Below are 20,040 nucleotides of genomic sequence, written 5' to 3'. Positions count from 1 at the left end.
CATCGATGCTGTCAGCGGGTCTCAGCCGGCGTCTTGAGTCTCTGACGTCTGCGCTTCACGTGGAGTTCACAGGAAATAATGTATATATGCCAAAAGTGTTCTATAAACGAATACTTAATAAATAACGATTCTTTTTTGGATGCTTTAAAAGTATAGCGATTATATGTAGGTCAATGCCGAACGCAAATGTCATAGAATAACTATCAGAAAATATGTGTTCATCAGTTTGCTAAAAATCACTCCAATTTTCCGGTATGTGTGAGTGAGTGTGACACGTGTGTGCTCTGGGTGAACTTGACAATGGGATCTTATAGTTTCAATACAGCTAAAGCATACTGATTCTTTATGAATTCAGAATGTGAAAGCTGAGTGGTAATATAATAATCGTAGTTCAAGAGAACTGATTTTTTCAGGTATTTATTTTTCCAGTCATTTTTAATGCATTGCATCACATGGAATTATTTAGTCAGAGCATGCATTTTTATTACTTGTATAAATGCAGTTCATTAATGTGATCTGTGTTTAGATGTTTCAATAAGTAAGTGTAGGCTATTTATACACTAACAGTATAATAGTTAGTGTATAATTGCACTAGACCACTGTATTAAAGTTCATGAACTAACAATGATGCAGCTGTAATATGAGAATGGAGTTCGAAACTGTTTGTCCAATTGAAAGAATTCATTGTTTTCGTAAGCGTTTGCCTAAATCATGCATGTTACAGTACATAACAGGAGTCTGATGCCGTGTCTGGTCAAACGATAACTGCATCAAATGCCAGTGCGTGCTGTTGATATTAATCGCTTTGTAGTTTGCACTTTCGTGCTTGTCATGTCAAACAGGCTCACGTCGCACCACAAAGTGTAATATTTACAGATAGGCAACCCTACAGGCAGAATAGCTTCGCTTCTTTTGAAATACACTGATTTCTCGTATCGGGGGCGAAGAGTGAATTAAATCGCGAATTGTGTATGTTACATGTCGCGCGATCATAAACAATATGTCAGGTATTTCAATGAAAAAGGTTATAACTCGTTTTCGAACATCTTACAAACATGAAAATGCTTTTTAAGTCCTCGCTGGTGTTTAGCCGATGTCATTGTGTCAGCGGGAATATCGTAAGAGCTGAAATTGTGCCCGTTTCGTGTTATTTGGTTGAGTGCTCGCTGTCTGGTCAGTGTAATAGTACTCCATCCTCGTGACTGGAGTTATAGAACCGAGTTACTGCAGTCATGTGCTCACGGCCGTTATTCGTAGTAGAATGAGAGGGAGGCGGGCCTGCTGACGCGCGTCCACCACAGCCACACACTCCCTCCTTCGGGCGTGCATGTGACTGTCTGACTGACTGCCGCTGCTGCACAAAGTGGAACAGTTGACAATCACATTACGACTAATAATTCACCATCCACTCTGGGAAGATGTAAACAGCCTCACACCTTAATGATTTATGGATATACCAACAGTATTTATATTTATGTATAAATGTCGTGAAGCATTTACATGTTTCCACTGATCAAGGTATAAATATTGTTCTGATTGTTGGGGGGGTTACTTCCCCCCCATCCCCCTGGAATCTACACCATTGTGGTATGTCAAAAATGTCTTGAGAGAGCAAGGCGCGCGCAGTTGTAGCATTCAGGTGGTGCAGTTGGATTTTTCCAGCTGCGCAAACTTCAAGCATGATGGGAAATGACTTGCTGACGACACAGCTTAATGCTTATTGGATTAAACAACTGCGATGTTTCATTCTCTTTTAAAATTGTTTTTGATTTTTTTTTTTAATCTCTAATATCATGTTTTATGTGTATAAATTATATGTGAATATTCCCAACACTCTGACAGTTAGATCTCTGTATGTGATATGCAATTTTTATCATATTTCTAAAATATCTAAAATACGTTTCTTTATTAAACTAAAAATAATAATTAAATAACAGGTACATTTAATGTCTTTTTCAGAATATTTATTTTCATTTTAAAGCAACAGAATTTAAATTATATCCACTTTATCAGCAATCCGGCGATATCTGCCTTTGAACTCGTAGGTGTCTGATCCACTACGAGATGTGAGAATTTTCTGACTTGACAACACGTATTTCACTCTTCCCCTGAATGCTTCCCTCTTCTCCCGTCTTCTTTCAAGGCAAGGCATTTGGCATCTCAAACGAGCCTTAGGTGTCTACGTACAGGTCTCGAACGCAAATTTCGCTATCAACAGAGTGCTTGAGCACTGAATACGTGCGGCTTTATTTTTCTAAACGCGCGTACTCTGAACGCGCAGAACGCCGATGTGCCTGGAATTATTTGCACTAATTAGTGGGTCCACAGGGTGGTAACCATCATAATTGAGCCTTTGTTGTAACGAAGAAACGCTGGAAGAACGTGTAATCGCTATTAAACATCAGGATACTAAGGTATAAAAACAGCAACAGTGGACGTGTTCGTCAAGAGTGCGTGTGTGTGGAGGTCAAGAGATACCTGCATTTGTATAACTCGAGTCTGAAGGAATATAAAGACATCTTTATGGGTCTAAACTCCTGAAGAGAATTAAGCTTTAGAAGCATCTTAGTTATCCTGGAGATATTTAATGGTAACATTATTTTTCTGTTGTGTTATATTAAGGCATATTAAGTGACAGCAGTTGCACATGCTTATTAAAACTCAGGTGTCATAACTTGATCTCACCTGAGAAAGAAGTTGATGCAACTCCCGTGCTCTGTGACATAAGGCGATTTCCTAATCTCCAAATCTCTGAAACACTCACATGATGCAGGTTAGCATGCTAGGCTTGTTTAATCCTAATTTAAGTGATGTAAGTCAATGTAATGTGCAGTTTAGTAGGGGAACTGCAGACACCATTAGACACATTTGAGGAACAGATACGAACACTTGATGTCTACGCACAGGTCTCGTAATGCAAATTTTGCTATCAACAGAGTGCTCAAGCATGAACACGTGCGGCCTGATTTTTCTAACTGAATGCTGTTGTGCCTGGAATTATTTGCACATGTAATTGCTGTTAAACATCAGGATACTAAGGTATAAAAACAGCAACAGTAGATGTGTGTGGAGGTCAGGAGGCATGTAAACAGTAGAAAGCAAGGCAGTTAACTGGGTTTAGAACAGAGCCGTTGTCCATTAAACAACGTATCCTTTATCATATTTGTGTTATGAAGAACATGAATGGAAAGAAAACACATTTCAATGCATTCCCCCTCTTAGCAGCTTTACATTCTGTTGCTGAAATTTACACCTTCACTGAATAAAATCTGAACATACAGGGTTATGAAATATATTATTCTGCAACTGTCTTTAGACAAGCTCACAGTTGTTGTGATGTGCGGCACTGCAGTGCTATGTGTTTAGCTTCCGTGATATGGGCTGAGTCACCTAACTTGACAGAGTCAGGAAAATGTATTTACACCATAAAATTACTCTTCTCCCTGTCAGCACGGTGTCAGTCAGCTGTGCCTCCCCTCATTTCCACTCATAATTTTATGCTCATTTGGAATCATAAATATGCAGGGTTGACATGAACTTTAAAGACAGTTCAGACAATCGCCTCTGTGTCTGCTTGTTTATTGAAGCATTTTCTCAATCATTTGCCTTATCACTGTGAAGTTGAACCATAAAATCTAATCAGTGGCAGTGAAATGGTGACCAACATGAAGATTTGTTTTGTGTTCTGGAAGGCAGTTGCTAGTTTGAACTTACTTTGTGTCAGATTTTGAAGAAATTGCAAATTTTAAGTCTATTCATTTGAAATCCACTGGGAGCCAGGGTTATATGAGATACCATAAAACATTACCGCAATATAATTTGATTCGTTTTTTTTTTTCTCTCTTTTTTTTTTTTTTTTTTTTTTCAGAGAATGCTTTTGGCTATGAACATGGCTCAATAAATTGGCTGCAGCCTCTAGATAGTCGGTTTATATTTTGCTCTTTTCACTCCAATTACTTTAAAGTATGATAGCGCCGTCTCTCCCTGCTTACGGTACACTTGTGTTTATTCTGAGGCTGTTTCCTCTTCTGAAGCCCCAGAGGTCCATTATCCGTCTCCTCCATCTCTCTTTGGGGATGTGAGGAAGTCTGGGAATGCTCTGTAACAGATCAATGTCAGTTTTGGACTGAAAGGGATAGACTGTGGAAAGATGGGGCCTTCATATAAATAATAAACCCATGCTAATCCTTCATCAGCTAAAAGCGCTGAACTGGCATCAAAAGCTAAAAACCCTTATTGAGTTAATGGGACCAAGAATAGGATGTATGGAGAATCCTCAGTTTTCTATAACACAAGTTGTCAGTGTGCTGTAACATAAACTCTCCTTGTCTGGAGGACAATCTATAAATGTGCATTCACTTATGAGCATTCATGTACACTGCTCTGCATTAATGATTGTTTAAGCCATGGGAGCAGCTCATTTAGTTTTATTCTGTAGTTTATAGGTCCACTGATATCACCTTGACCATGTCTGACTTGGTTGATATCTACTTTTTTTTCTTTAAACACACATTAAAGCTTTAGCGGCATCTTAGGCATCCTGGAGATGTTTAATGCCAACATTATTTTTCTGTTGTGTTATATTAAGGCATATTAAGTGGCAGCAGTTGCACATGCTTATTAAAACTCAGGTGTCGTAACTTGATCTGATTCACCTGAGTAAGAAGTTGTTGCAACTCCTGTGCTCTGTGACGTAAGGCTATTTCCTAATCTCCAAATCTCTGAAACTCTCACATGATGCAGGTTAGCATGCTAGGCTTGTTTAATTCTAATTTAAGTGATGTAATTCAATGTAATGTGCAGTTTAGTAGGGGAACTGCAGGCACCATTTGCACTGGTCATCATTTGCAAAACAGGACTGTGTTGGGCTGTATTTGCAAGCTAAACAAATTTGCAGGTGTGCTATTCTTATATCAAATCATCCCCCACCTGCACACTAGGTGAAAATAAAAGCACAGTTTTGGTTTTTGTTGGATTTAGACTCTTCTCTTTGCCAACAAGTGCATTTATATATATATAGTACACAGTGTACTGTACATCATCAAATATAAGTGACTATAAAACAAAACGGGGAGAGGTGCTAAGAATTAAATGTGGCAGCTGTGATAGCATTGTTTATTTGCGTTCATTGTCTGCATGTTTAGCACCCGATTCATGGAAGGAATTATACAAATAAGTAGAGGTGCACGATATATCGACAGCCAATATATTATTAGCCAATAAGTGGGAAAATCAAAATATTATTATCGCGCAGATTAGTGGTATTTTTTTCGCAGAGGTAAATAAAGTTTATTTGCTTGTGGCAGATGATTTCTGAATCACTTACTGTCTCATTTTGGTTAAATTCAAGGGATAATTCACCCAAAAATGAAAATTCTCTCATCATTTATACACCCTCATGTCATCCCAGATGTGTATGACTTTCTTTTTTCTGTAAAATACAAATAAAGATTTTAAAAGTATATTTCAGCTCTGAAGGTCCTCACAATGCAAGTGAATGGTGACCAGAACTTTGAAGGCCAAAAGAGTCATAAGGGCAGCATAAAAGTAATCCATAACACTCCCGTGGTTAAATGCATATCCTCTGAAGTTATTTTTTACTGAAAATCTACACTTTCACTTCTACATTCTGGAACGGAAGTGACTTTCACTTTCACATTCAGCCACCTACTGGTGGTTGAATGTCAAAAGTGACGATTGATAGTAAAAAAGGACTTAAATATTGATGTTTCTCACCCACACCTTTTTTGTTTCAAGTTTTTAATTAATTAGCTGGCAGCTCCAGTTTGAAGGGTTAAAACTCAAAAGGTAAAATTGTCATTTATCAGTATTGGCTGCAGTGAGCTGTGAATTATCACTATCAGCCCAGAAATTCCATATCGTGCATCCCTACAAATCAGGTAGTCTGGTGCAGTCTTGTTAATTTGCCCCTGGATGTTCTTTTATTTCTTGGTAACTTACTTTATAATAGGCCTAAGTTGTTAGATTTCTCAGATGGCACATACTTAATTAAATATAATTAAAAAATATTTAAATAAGTGATTACATTTTGTAAAGCAATCTCAGACTATGTAAGAATTGGGTGTCTTGTTTGATATGGGCCTATATTGTTTATAGAAATCTGGTGAGGGTAAGGAAGTTTCCACACATTTGTAATAGGTAAAAAGTGTACCAGGCCTGCCAACATGACATTAGGGAAGGGCAAGCTCAGACTTGCAGAGACTCACACATGGGCAATGTGGAACATTGTAAAATCTCAAGTCAGGGGATGAAACTCAGGTAACACTTGATTCACATTTCAAACATGCAGACCTGCTCGTTATAGGTGTGTCCTTCCAGCCTGCATTTTGGATATGGCGCACACTCCATTTCTTCATGGTCTTCGTCCATTTAGTTTGTTTTGACTTCTGGTTGGTTTTTCACCTTCCTAATTGGAATATGATAATAATTAAGCGCTGTTACCAAGCTGCACCTCACGACTCAGGTATATACAAATGAATCAGCAGGATTATGGGAACCCAGGAGGAAAACTTGTGGTCTATCTTTAGAGCAGCACTCCACTCTTATGCATTTTGAAAGGCTATTTTCAACCATAAATAGGCCTTAGGTGTGTTTGCTCTCTGATTTAAATGCTTGCGCTGTAGACTTATGGATCAATACTGCAGCTGCACCTTATTAACGCCAATAATATAATAAATAAATATTTAGCTAACTTAAGGCTGTTCACTATTTAAAAACAAGAACAAGCCCCTCAATATGTCCCACTCCAGCTGTTTCAATAAGAAATTCGTCAGCACTGGAAAGGAAATTGCATTCAACATGGACTAAAAAATTCACCAAATTGACAGAGTTCTTTGCCTTTTAAGTGTTACTATGACAGTTTTTGCAGGCCATTTCAGTTCTTTGTTGTGTCATCTTCTATCTGCAACTTTAGCTACATATTTTACGTTGAAACTTTAGACATTCACAACAGATTACACACTAGAAGAGAATCCTGCCCAACAGGACTGTAAAAAAAGACTGAAGAAAGATCAAGAACTGCAAAGTTGCTGAGGGCTACATTAATAAGCATTTGACATAACAGCATTTAAGAATACTGCCAACAATCAATACAGTAAGACAGCTGGCTCTGATGCTATGGAAAATGTAAGATGTAAGAGGTGAGGGAAGTAACCAAAATCTAAGGAGACTCTTGCCTCCCATGACAGCTGTGATGATACACAGTGTTCCTCCACATAATGTACTGGCTTGGGACAGCAACTAAGCCAAAAGAGGCTGTTTATTGGCTCTCTGTCCCTCTAGTCATTCAGCAAGTGCCTGATACTCTTATCCTTCTGACAACCCTTTAAGAAAACCTGTAACTTTCCATCATCTCCATAGAGGAACTCTAGAAAAACGTGGGTGTTAACCAGATATGCAGAACAGCAGGTGAACTGAGTTTCACAAGCTCTCACCTGCATCTCCACTACCCGGAAGACACTTTTACTGTGACCTAATTCAACAGTTTGGCAAGCGTTGCCAACCTGTGACTGCTGCTCCAGAGATTGTCAGTCTTGGGCAGTTTTAGCTGGCTGTACTAATAGTTTGCAGTGATCCCTGGTTTGCCCCAGCTACAGTTTCTATATACAACTGTTCATTTAATTAAACTTTGCTCTTCATATTTGCCCTATACCCTGTTAAACTGAACTTGAACTGGCCCTAATTCTTGTTCTAATACCACAGTAATTGTTAGCTCTCCTTCCTGCTTTTCCACTATAGTATTATAAACCTGGAACCTGAATCCACCCTGTGCCGCATTCCGGTTTGTTTTTGAACGTGTCAAACGTGAGTACAGAGACTAGGATGTTCTGAAACACTAGCATTCCTTTCAATAGTGAGGGCTTGCAGATGATTTGATCATTCCCAATTAAAGGCATCAGACATGTTGAAATAACAAGTGTTATGAAATATTGTGAAAGTAAGACCTTACAGCATTTATTTTGCATTATGAGCAGTATGTATCAGAAAATATTTGAACGTTCATGGGATACATTTTAAAAGAAAATCACTAAAATAATGTTAACACGTATAATGTTTACATCTAGTGGCTGTTTTTTTTAAAACCGTGTGTATTTTCGTGTTATGGACTAGCCCCATTCACTTCCCTTGTAAGTGCTTTACTTTAACTGTGTTTTGCCTGTTTTTTTAATAAACAAAGGACGAGTCAAAATGTTTCTATATGGTAATTAACATTATGCCACAAATGCTGTCGATTGAGCTTAACTTGTATTGAACCCGAAACATTCCTTAAAATATGTCAAGATGACTTTCCTTAAATGCTGACTTGCAGCAAGGTTCTGTTATTATAAGTACATTCAAAATTCCTGAATTCAAAAGTGCAGTGATTTTCTTAGCAACAACACAGTTTCCATGGGTGAGCCAGCCCTTCACAGAGTGAGCTAAAATGTCCAAGACAAGCTCTAGATACAGTTGTTGTTCATTGCCACAGGGCAAAATTTTGGCAATGACTAGAGAGAATTCCAGAGTCAGTTTTATTCTGTATCAAACACTTGAAGTCTGCCCACTATACAAGGTGTTTTTTCTTTCCTCGTCCATTAGCCCTTTCATGTACTTTTGCAGTACACTCTGCACTTTTCAGATTCTCCCCTGATGCGATGCAGCTGTGTGTGACCCTATTTCTAGATGAAAGCAGAAGTAATCTCAATGGGTTGCATTAGCATTTTCATTACATTCATTTGAACATTTGTCTTTCCATAATATAACACAGCAGCAGATTATTTGGAGAAGAAAACTTGTGTTTTGTGTCTAAAGCCTTAAACCCATTTGGGCACCAGGTATGAAATATGTACCAAAGGTAAACCAGACCTGAATCCAAACATATTAAGTTTACATGTGAAGTTTTCACATCATGAATGTACTAGAAGTCTCTGTTCTTTTCAGGCACAGACCCTCATGTGGAAGACAGAAGGTGCATCCCAAACCGCACACTTCTGCACTATTTTACGTCATTTTGAAGTGTAAGTAGCACGAGTAGTATGTTTACTCTGAAAATGCAACAAAAAGAAGTGTACTACGAGTGCCCGGATGATGCACTTTTTCAACCGTCAAAACAGAATGTGGAATGTTGGACACTTCGTGCACTCAGTGCACACAGCTTGCCATACATAGCGGAAGGAGCGGAGTTACCGGCAGCGATTGTGATCTGGCAAAACAATTGTAAATAATGGAGAATATGACAACAACAAAACTTCTGTGAAGACAGCACTTTACAAAAGTGAGTTAAACGCTTTACCATCATACCATGCTGTGTGAATATGTATATTATTTAGATATAAGTGTTGAACTGAGGGTGGATAGCATGCTAAAGCTAGCAGCAACACAACGCTTAGGTTTGAAACGTCACTTCCATCAGCTGTTAAACGGCGAACGCTTCCGTGTAGTAAAAAAATTTAAGTGTTCCATTTGTGATGATACTGCACTTTGAAAATTCATACACTACATGGCTGAGCGCATGGTATATTTTAAAAGTGTATAGTGTGTCGTTTGAGACACAGCTAAACAGTGCTGGAGGTTCATATTGGAAGTTAACCTGCCTGTGATGGGTTATTGATTTCTTTGAATGTATTTTTCTTCAGGTTATTTCACCAGAAGAAAACAGTTCGCCCTCAGACAGGTCTCTTGAATTGTGTTGTCCTCTTTTCTTAGGTGATTTCAAGTGTTAGACTGTTGTCCTAGCAAACTTGTCCTTTCCGCTTTCGTACCACAGTAATTGAACTATGTAGAGTTTTAATGGACATTTTGATGGACAAACACGTGGCTTTCAAGTTAAACTCTCCACTTTAAAGCAGAAATCCCACTTTTTAAATGCCCACATGCTCTAGCAGCCAGCATGATGGGATTCAAGAGGCCAGTCACATGACATGGGACACTTGCCAGCTGGTGGTAGCTCATATAATTCTGCCTACTTAGGAGTCGGGTCATGAAGGGGTTGTTTGTTGATCTTGTGGCTGGCCATAAGTGACCGGAATGTTTTTGAAGGCGTCTATTACGGAAGAGTCATTAGAATGGGTGAAGCACACTAGAGTATTTTTTTTCTTCCAGGGACCTCAAAGTTGCACATTAACTGAATAAACCTGGGATTAATTTTTGAGGACCTGTGTGTAGGGTTGCACTAACCATTTGGAAGGTCTTACTGAAATTGGGACATGAAGTTCACACTAGGGGCTTAATATCATGTCTACATTTATTGATCCAATAAGCAGCCTACAATTTGTAAATAGTATTTGTGGTAGGTAGGGGCATGGTTGAGCGCCAGCTTGTGAATGGAGAGCGAGATCAGGAGATGAGAATGGTAAGGATCATCACCTGGCAATGATTGTCTTTAACAACTGTTTGTCATTGCAGTGAGAGTGGAGACGGGTTTTAAGAGCAAGCCAGACACCAGTGAAAGGAGAGCTAAGCTTCCAGTGTGTTTGTGAACCAGAAACAAGTTCTATAATTAATTAATTAATTATATTTATTTATCATACATTTGCACATATACAGTGAAATTCTTTTTTTCACATATCCCAGCTAAGCTGGGGTCAGAGTGCAGGGTCAGCCATGATACGGCACCCCTGGAGCAGATAGGGTCAAGGGCCTTGCTCAAGGGCCTAACAGTGGCATCTTGGCAGTGCTGGGGCTTGAACCCCCAACCTTCCGATCAGTAACCCAGAGCCTTAACTGTTGAGCCACCACTGCCCCAAAAGAACTACTTTTTCAGTTCTGCTGAAAAGCAAACACTGAGTGTGTTAAATATTAAGAAGTATAAAAATAAAATTAATTTTAGTGTTGGATTTTGCTGTCTCCCGCCTCCTCCCTGCACCCCAACATTAACTTTGTTATAGTATTGTAAAACCCATGGATAATGGTTGATGTTTCAGATATTTGTTTTGGCCTTGCGTAGCTGTCAATAGTAATACATTAAATGCCCACAAGAATGGGAAAAAAATATATATTGATGTATTCTTGAACTGTATAAAAGTTTAGGGTCTATAAATAAATACTTAGACACACACTGGAACAATTGGTATTTAACTATTATTATTATTATTATTATGTGTTTTGTGCTGAAATTCAGCTGCAAAATTTGAGCTCATTATTGTAATCCAATTATCTGCCATTTTATTCCAAACATTGTTTCTGATTGGAGGTTTTCATAAAAAATTTGTTTTACAGTACATGGGGTTTAAAAACAGTAAAAGTTTAGTGTTGCTACTCAAGTTGTAATGTAGTGCCATTTATACTACAGTTAGGTTAAGTACCTTGTGGATGGCTGGTGCAAATGGACCCTAGAGTTGGAGTAGTTTTTGAGCGTTATCATTGTAGGTTCAATGTTTCTTTGCAGACACTGCTTTTCTTTTTTGAAATTTAAAAGACAATTCTCAGTTCTGTTTTTAATGAGTTTAATGAGTTTCCTTTTAAAAATACAACTACATAAATGTAGTTCTAATTGCAGACAGGAAATGTCTGTGTGCAAATGATAAATGCTAAAAAATCCACCCTCTTCTCCAATTGCAGTGCATCCCACAATTCTCTTCAAATGCTCTCTAATTTACACTGACAGAAAGCCTAAAGATGTAAACTCCCACACACTTCCAGAAATATATCACAAGTTGTTCTTAAGGTGACACACAGAGATTACTCAATTTTATCGGGACCGTTCGGTGGAGCATCCATGGGCATCACAACACTGGAGGGGCTATTTTGCTTTCATTACAGTGTGTAAAACACATTAATATGTAAAGCTTTATGCAAAGATTTGGTAATAGACATTGCTTTTCTAGCATTAAATGCAGGGAGCTGAGAATAGACATGCACAGTTCACTGCCATCAGTAGAAGGCGCCTGAGGGAGCCATTAGTAGAATGGCTTTGCTGTAATATCCACCCCAGACGTCTACCTCAGCCAGGCCTGACCGGAACATGGGTTATATGCAGAGGACAACTAGTCTATGTGGCTGTGGTAAAAAAGGGACCTACAGCTGGGTGTGGTAATCTGCAGATGAGTGGGGTGAAAGAGTAAAGATACCTTGGAGATGAATTACTCACTGGTCGATTTCTGCTTGCATGGCACAAAGTCCCAGAGGGCTTTCACAACTCGGGACTACTATGCAACTGCTCTTTTCTCTTATATAGACATGGGAACGAGTCCATATTGTTACTACATGTTCAAACACTGTAAGCGGTGTGATATGGGAGCAATGCGAGACATTTTTTATGCAGAAATATGGGCTGTGTTCACACAGTCAACGTTTGGGATTGGAAACTGTATATTTAATAAGAAGTGTTACTTTCGAATTGTACTGTACAAAGAACAGTTTACAGGAGCAGCTCAAACTGAAAAATTGCATTTAATAAAAGAATTTGTGTTGAAGAACAACACTACCCATGATCCAATATGCAGCGACCGCCAACTCCCACTAGGGTTACCCCTGTCCTTTAAAATATAAGATCGTCCTGTATTTAAAGATGAATAATCCTGTATTTTTAAAGCAAATTCGTTCGGGGTGTCCCGTGTTCTTCATCTTTGAAGGTGGCAAATCTACCCATGACACTCTATGAATGACATGATCGAGTCTCCCTACACTCTCAAATTACTTAGAAATTTGTAGATATTTGAATATTTTGCAATACACTTTAAATATATTGATTCTATGCTAATAATCAGCAACTTTATATCAATAGTTTACATTTTTTCCATCATTCTTAAATTGATTACATCATTCACAATGCTTCATGGGATTGTAGTTTATTCCTTCATTAAACACGTTAAGTACACAGTCTTGTACCAGTCTAAAATAATTTTTAATTAATTTCATAAAAATTATTTTATGTTTTAAATAAAAGTTTGTTATGTTGCAATTCATCTCAGAGTTGGTTGGTTTGATTCAATACTTAGAAACCTTTATGAAGGATTTTATGGGGAAAATTAATTGTAAACATACTTTCGTAACCAAGTCGGCTGAAAAGTAGAAGGGAACCGTTGCACTTTATATCTGTGAATAAGGCAGTAACCAGTTATATTGACAATGACGATGATCAAAGATGGCGACTTCCATAAAAATTCTCAACAATTTGAGTTTTAAAATTTTAACCAAGTCAGTCTGGTTATAGAATGCCATTGTCACATCTTGTTTATAACCAAACTTTGTATAAAAAGAACCGTATATAACACTCTAAAATAGCATTGAGAACCATGTTCTGCAGCTGTTTGAATGTAACCAATGGTCAAAGAAGCTGGAAAATTCTATTTTCTTGGGTCATTCAGACCTCGACACTTGCCTGTACTCTAATAAACTCAGCTGGTGAGCCTCTTTGAGTAGTCCGGACAACTCCAGATTTAGTCTCTTGTGTGGAAAAACACCCACTAGATGTCTAATCAAGTATAGACCCACGGTGAGGACTGTCCCTCATGAGATAGAAGGGATGCACCTCACAGCCATGTTGTATTATTTACTGCAAAGCCAGATCCAGTTTTAACCTGCCTGTCAGATTTACTGCAGAGCTCTTGAAAACGGCAGTTTTACACGGTTTCATGGTTGTGAACAGAGGGAGATAGAGAGGTGGACATTTCCCGTCCTCCCCAGGGTCACACTCATTCAAGGCCAAATTATCATCATTTTTCAGATGCAAGCTTGGGATGAAAAGGGGCATCTTTGACTGTCGTCCCTGAATGAGGGGGCAGCTCCATCAAAAAGAACAGGTGTTTCATAACCATTACACTTTTGTCTGACAGATTATATTTACATGTGTTATGGCTCCCTATAGCAGGATTGAATTTGAAGGTGAGGTTTGGGACAACAGAGCAGGGAATTGGTTGTTTGTGGAAACTCAAAAGAACATTCCCCTTTGATCAGACATCTGTGAAGTTCAAAGTACCCCTGCTCATACGGAAGAGCACATGTGCCTTCGTGCACGATTAGATAGCAGATGCATCGATAGAACATAGAGCTTATCATTGGTGTCTGTTTTCAACTAATTGATGCAATATTTCTCATATTCCACTTTCTCCAGTGAGGCTCTTTAGTCGTTATGTTGAGAAACTTGGCAATAGCCCACTTTAATGCTCCTTGTCTCTATTTGACTCAATCCAGTACTTCACTATTCCAAATATGGACTCATTGCTTTGTGAACTCAATGGTCATGTGCACACCAACCACACAGATCATTGACATCGCTCTCAAAGTGACTACTGTTTCAACAGGGTTCTTTTACTGTATAAACAGCAAAGTTTTCTGTGCTAATCTCTTCCCATCTTGTTTTGACAAATTGCAAGCACAGTTTTCTTCTTAGTTTTGCTTTTAACACTAACTTTTATGTATGTTTGCCTGGGCAGACCAAAGTATATTTGTGCTAGATGAATATTTGTACTAAATCTTTACCCTCTTGCAGTAATGGTTTAAAAAGAATTTAAACTACCAATTTAGAGTCAGTCAGAGAGGATAACGGCACTGAACAGGCCAGGTTAGGTAAAGGCTAGTGTAATGCGTAACGTTTCCTAACCCTGCGAACTGCCAGAGCTGAGCCACTAAGTACTGGTTATCTCCTCACATTTGGTTAATCTTCCTCTACAACTTCTATTTTGATTGATTCTGCCTGACTTTTGCTCAGTTCACAAAGTAAGCCATCCAAATAGGCATGCATATTGTAAATCCAGGGGTTGTGGTTAACATTCATTGCAGCAAAGCATATATTGCTTGCTAGCTTTTGCAACCTGGTCTTAGTGATTCACATTACTTTTCAAAATGTGGCTGTTGTATGTATCATGGCAGTTTCCTGGTGAAATTAACTCTAGAGGTACTACAACAATAGTACCATTTATTCAATTTCACACAAATCACAGTATAGTAAAACGGATTGATTATGAATTCATAAACATATACTTTTTACCCTGTTTCTCACACAATCAGGGTTTCTTCGGTAATGGAAAAGTCAGAGAATTTAGAAATGGTGTTTTCCAGGCCTGGAATTTCAAAGGAAAAACAAGTTAACACGTTCTGTTAATGTTAATGAATGTTTTGGAAAAACTCAGAGAATTTTCTAACAAACAATTTAGAGCAATAAAAGTAGTCTACGAATTCTTCAAGTTTGGCACAATCGTGGAGCAATGCGAATAAGCGCAACTCAGAGCCCGCACAGAGTAGTAAACAAAATGCATTGCTGTTTAAAATGAATAGTTTGTGAATAGGCATAGGGGCATGTGTGGTGCATTTTGCACTTCATTAACGCTAGAAAAGTTTGCTAATGTTTGCTCAAGTTCATATGGTTAGTGTATAAGTAAAGATATTAGTAGGCTACATTTCATATTTACACCATTGTTTCAATATATTAATGCTTTGAATGTTTCTATGTAATAACTCACCATGTTAATTAAGTTTATGGTGAAATTTGCTTGTGATTCTGAGCAGTGTTTAATTGTCCACTTCTTGATGAGCAATCAATAAAGTCTCAGTATCTCCTACATTCTCCTGTTTTTAACAGAACACATAGAAGATGTGCGCTGTTTGTGACTGATGTCCCTTGAACTTTCCCCCGACCGCTTCTGTCAAGTTAAGCGTCCATGTACTGTTGCAACTGTCGATGTAAGGGCTCTCCCGTGAAAGGTGTCAGTTTCAGGTCCATTTCTCTGGATTTACACTACCAGTCAAAAGTTTTGAAACACTTACTCATTCTTTATTATAATAATTCTTTATTTATTTATTTATTTATTTTTTCACATTTTAGAATAATAGTAAAGTCATCAAAACTATGGAATAACATAAATGGAACTATGGGAATTATGTTGTGACTAAACAAAATCCAAAATAAATCAAAACTGTGTTATATTTTAGCATCTTCAAAGTAGTCACCTTTTGCCTAGAATTTGCAGAAATGTACTCTTGACATTTTCTCAACCAACTTCTTGAGGTATCACCCTGGGATGCTTTTTAAACAGTATTGAAGGAGTTCCCATCTATGTTGGGCACTTATTGGCTGCTTTTCTTTATTATTTGGTCCAAGTCATCAATTTCAAAAACTGTTTTTTTTTTTTTTTATAAAATTTTAGTTTTATAATGAAATAAATTAATATGGTGGCACAATTATATTTTTGTCTACAAAACTAATTTCAAACATTTAATCATACACCTTCAGATCAAAAGATTTTTAAGATCATGAGAAACATTTCAGTCAAGTGTTTCAAAACTTTTGACCGGTAGTGTATTTTCCATTGTAATCTATAATTATTAACATTGACAATTGTATGTGAAACTGAAGCAAATGAAAAAATATATATATAGCCTACAGCCTATATTTCAAAGTGCTTTTTAGGTGTGCGGTGCTAAAATACAGGACAAACTGCGTCCCATATTAATTTAATATGAAACGCAATTCTGTTTCCTATAATACTGGACAATTGGTAACTTTATTAGACACAGATGGGGGCTTCAAGAAACACATTTGATTAGGCCTATATTCTGAAGAACAAATGAAAGAAAAGCCGTCGATGAAATGAGCAGTTTACTACACTGTAAAAAAAATCCTGTAAAATTGATGGTAAAAAACTGGCAGCTGTGTTTGCAAGAAATTCACCATAAAAAATACGGTAACCACGTTTCAGGCTTTACGGGATGTAATTTTGATGCCTGTATATATTACAGTGTATTACCATCATTTATATTGTTAAATAATAAACTTGATATATAGGCTATTAACCTTCTGAAACTGTAATAATCTGCTTTTCACTTTATAATGTATTGTTAATCACCGTAATAATTACAAAATGGCACATGATGGCATGAAGTTCATCAATAGAGGCACTTCCTGGAGCAATGACCAATAAACATGTAGAGACAGTGCTCAGTGTCACTCACACAAACACTAAACACCATCAGGGCAACACATGTGAAATTAAAATAATGTAATAAACATTAACTAAACTACATCAGATATAACACAGAACACCCCAATGTACATAACTGATATTAAAAATAAGAAGAAACATAACTATTCCCATAAAATATAATGAAATGAACTGGGTCACGCAGGGAATTCTGTGAATGCCCGATTATTGTATTTTACTGTAATTTTAACAATAATTTATGTACTCGTACTCTCTTGTTAAACATAATATTAATTTTTACTCTTAATTATACAGAAAATCATACTTTTTACATTAAAAAAATATATATATTTGTACAAAATTTTACCATAAAACTACATGTATTGTCTTTTTAAATATATTAAAAAATGTTATCATATATTTTAACCAATTAACGTTTTTTTATGTAGCATTTTTTCAGTCTTTTACCATTAAAATTAAGATTTTTTTTTTTTTTTTGCAGTGCAATCGAATGTGTCAAAATGTGTACCAACCCTGCACAATGCTTTTTATGACATCAAAACACTTTTACTATAGCACATGACTTGTAAGGCAATTCATTTTAACATTTGCATTACATAACCAACTACATTTACAGTTTGTTCAAGCACAATAAAACTGCCCAATAGCTCAGCTGATTGAGCCTTGCAATTACTATGCAAAGGACCTGGGTATGAGTCCTGAAGAGCACACAACCAACACATGAGCTGAAAGTGTCTCAGAAGCACCACAAAATGACATTGTTGCTTCAGCAATTGCATTTTTCATCTCACATTTGCTTTTTACAACACAATCGATTAGTTTAAGGTTTAGGGTAGGGAGTAGGGGTGGGCGATATACAGGTATACATGATAAAACGGTAGAAACTTGGCAACCAGCATACATTTTGGATTATCGTCTCTATCACGGTCACAGAGGCATTCCCCAAATCGTGTTTGGCTCCCAAGGACATCTCTGCTGATTGTGCTGGCAGAAGTCCGGTTACACGTTGGAAAGTGGCTTTGGGGATTGTGTTTGTGGGCTTGTCATTTAAGCACACTTTCAACTGAAATCACTCCTACTGTGTGCGGTTTAAGCTCGAGGTACACAACAGCACATTGTGATTTGTATTTGCACCCAGCTAGTGTTTAGTGAAATAGTAAAAAGAGAATTTACAACACAATCTGTTAGGTTTCGGTTTAGGGTAGGGAGATAAGGGTGGGCGATATACCGGTATACATGATAAACTGGTAGAAACTTGGCAACTGGTATACATTTTGGACTATTGTCTGTATTGCAGTTATGTAAAATCACCACCACGTGACAAGAAATATGCACCTCATTCTACTCACGTCACGTACACGGTACACATTCTGTCAGAGAAATGGAGGAGGAAGACGGTACGGTGTCAGTTGAGACTGAGTGAATTGACGAAGCAGGGTTTTTCAGGTAGGCTACTGACAATTTTTCAATGAATTCAATGACATTCATCACACGTTCTAATTAAATAAGCTTCTCATCTGACACATGCAGCTGTGTTTTATGTGATTGTCGTGCACTATATATATATAATTATAAAAGAGGAAGTTGGGGGCCTGGGTAGCTCAGTGGTAAAATACGCTGGCTACCTTCGCTAGTTCGAATCCCAGGGCAAGCTAAGTGACTTCAGCCAGGTCTCCTAAGCAACCAAATAGGCCTGGTTGCTAGGGAGGGTAGAGTCACATGTGGTTCATGTGGTTCATTCTAAGTGGGGTGTGTGGTGAGTTAAGTGTGGTTGCCGCGGTGGATGGCGTGAAGCCTCCACACGCACTATGTCTCCGTGGCAACGTGCTCAGCAAGCCATGTGATAAGATGCATGGGCTGACGGTCTCAGACACGGAGGCAACTGGGATTTGTCCTCTGCCACCCAGACTGAGCAAATCACTACATGACCACAAGGACTTAAAAAGCACATTGGGAATTGGGCATTCCAAATTAGGAGAAAAAATAAAAAAAAAAATAAAAGAGGAAGTTGTTTTCATTTATAAAGTACTTAATTAAATGACTATATTATTCAAAAGTAGGCATTACAACATGGTTTTTTAATATATAAACCAATTTTTATTGATTAAAAAAAAACTATATTGTGATATATATCGTTATCGTGATGTTAAATGATTAATATCGTGATATAAGGTTTTGGTCATATTGCCCACCCCTAGTAGGGAGTTAGGTTTTGTTTATTTAAAACTTGATAGAATGTTTGCCATAAAAATCCTATTTGTTTGAAAGAAAATTTAACTCACTTTTAGCACCATGGTGAACATTTATCCTCTGAACTGCTGCAATACATGTAATGAACCACAAAATGCCATTTTGTAAATATGTCATCATTGATACAACACCCCGTGCCCATCCACATATCTTGGTAATGAAAAACACCCAAAAGTCAGCTGCAGCTACTGAAAATCAATGAATGCCAGCCGATGCCATTAAAAATGCTACAAAGTCCTCCGGAAACAGGCAGATTGTCAACCACCGTGCTTCATTTAATGTGTTATCTCTTAGATACAGACACAGAAAGCTGTAACCAGGAATATTTGGGGCCGGGATGGAAATCGTAGGACTGTAACAAGTCACAAGTGTGTAAATTATGTGTGAATTTTATTTACATGTTGACCATGTCTCATGACTGCCGAGGGTCTTATGGCAAGTGGGGAGAGGGCTGTAAGTGTGGGCCGTATTGTGGGCAGGTGCTGATTTACCAGGTTGAGTGCAGTACTAACAGAGGTGAGTAATGACCTGGCGGCTCGGTGATGATGTGTCACAGACGCATTCCTCAAGTCGTGTTTGGCTCCCAAGGACACCTCTGCTGATTGTGCTGGCAGAAGCCCAGTTACACGTTGGCAAGTGGCTTTGGTGCTTATGTTTGAGGGCTTGTCATTTGAGCACACTTTCAAAAGAAATCTCTCCTACTGTGTGCAGTTTAAAGCTCGAGTGATACAACAGTGCATTATGATTTGTATTTGCACCCAGCTAGTGTTTAGTGAAATAGTAAAAAGAGAATTTTTACAATCCAATGACTAAAGGCTAAAGTTACCTTAACAGAAAATTATAAAGAACTGGGCAACAAAACCTTCAGACACAGGTACAAGTAGGCCTATGCAATGCAATATTCTCAAAG

At 37.8% G+C, this 20,040-nt stretch overlaps 1 protein-coding gene across 1 annotated transcript in view; it reads left to right on the top strand.

The window, feature by feature from the left end:
* The window catches only part of LOC127417884 (peroxisome proliferator-activated receptor gamma coactivator 1-beta-like), a 61,113-nt gene that overhangs the window by 439 nt on the left and 40,634 nt on the right, over positions 1–20,040 (top strand). The window lies entirely within an intron of this gene.

The sequence above is a fragment of the Myxocyprinus asiaticus genome, chromosome 27 (genome assembly GCF_019703515.2).
Source record: "Myxocyprinus asiaticus isolate MX2 ecotype Aquarium Trade chromosome 27, UBuf_Myxa_2, whole genome shotgun sequence".
Classification (NCBI taxonomy): Eukaryota; Metazoa; Chordata; class Actinopteri; order Cypriniformes; family Catostomidae; genus Myxocyprinus; species Myxocyprinus asiaticus.
Note: the sequence above shows the minus strand (reverse complement) of the source record. Positions and strands in the feature narration are given on the sequence as shown.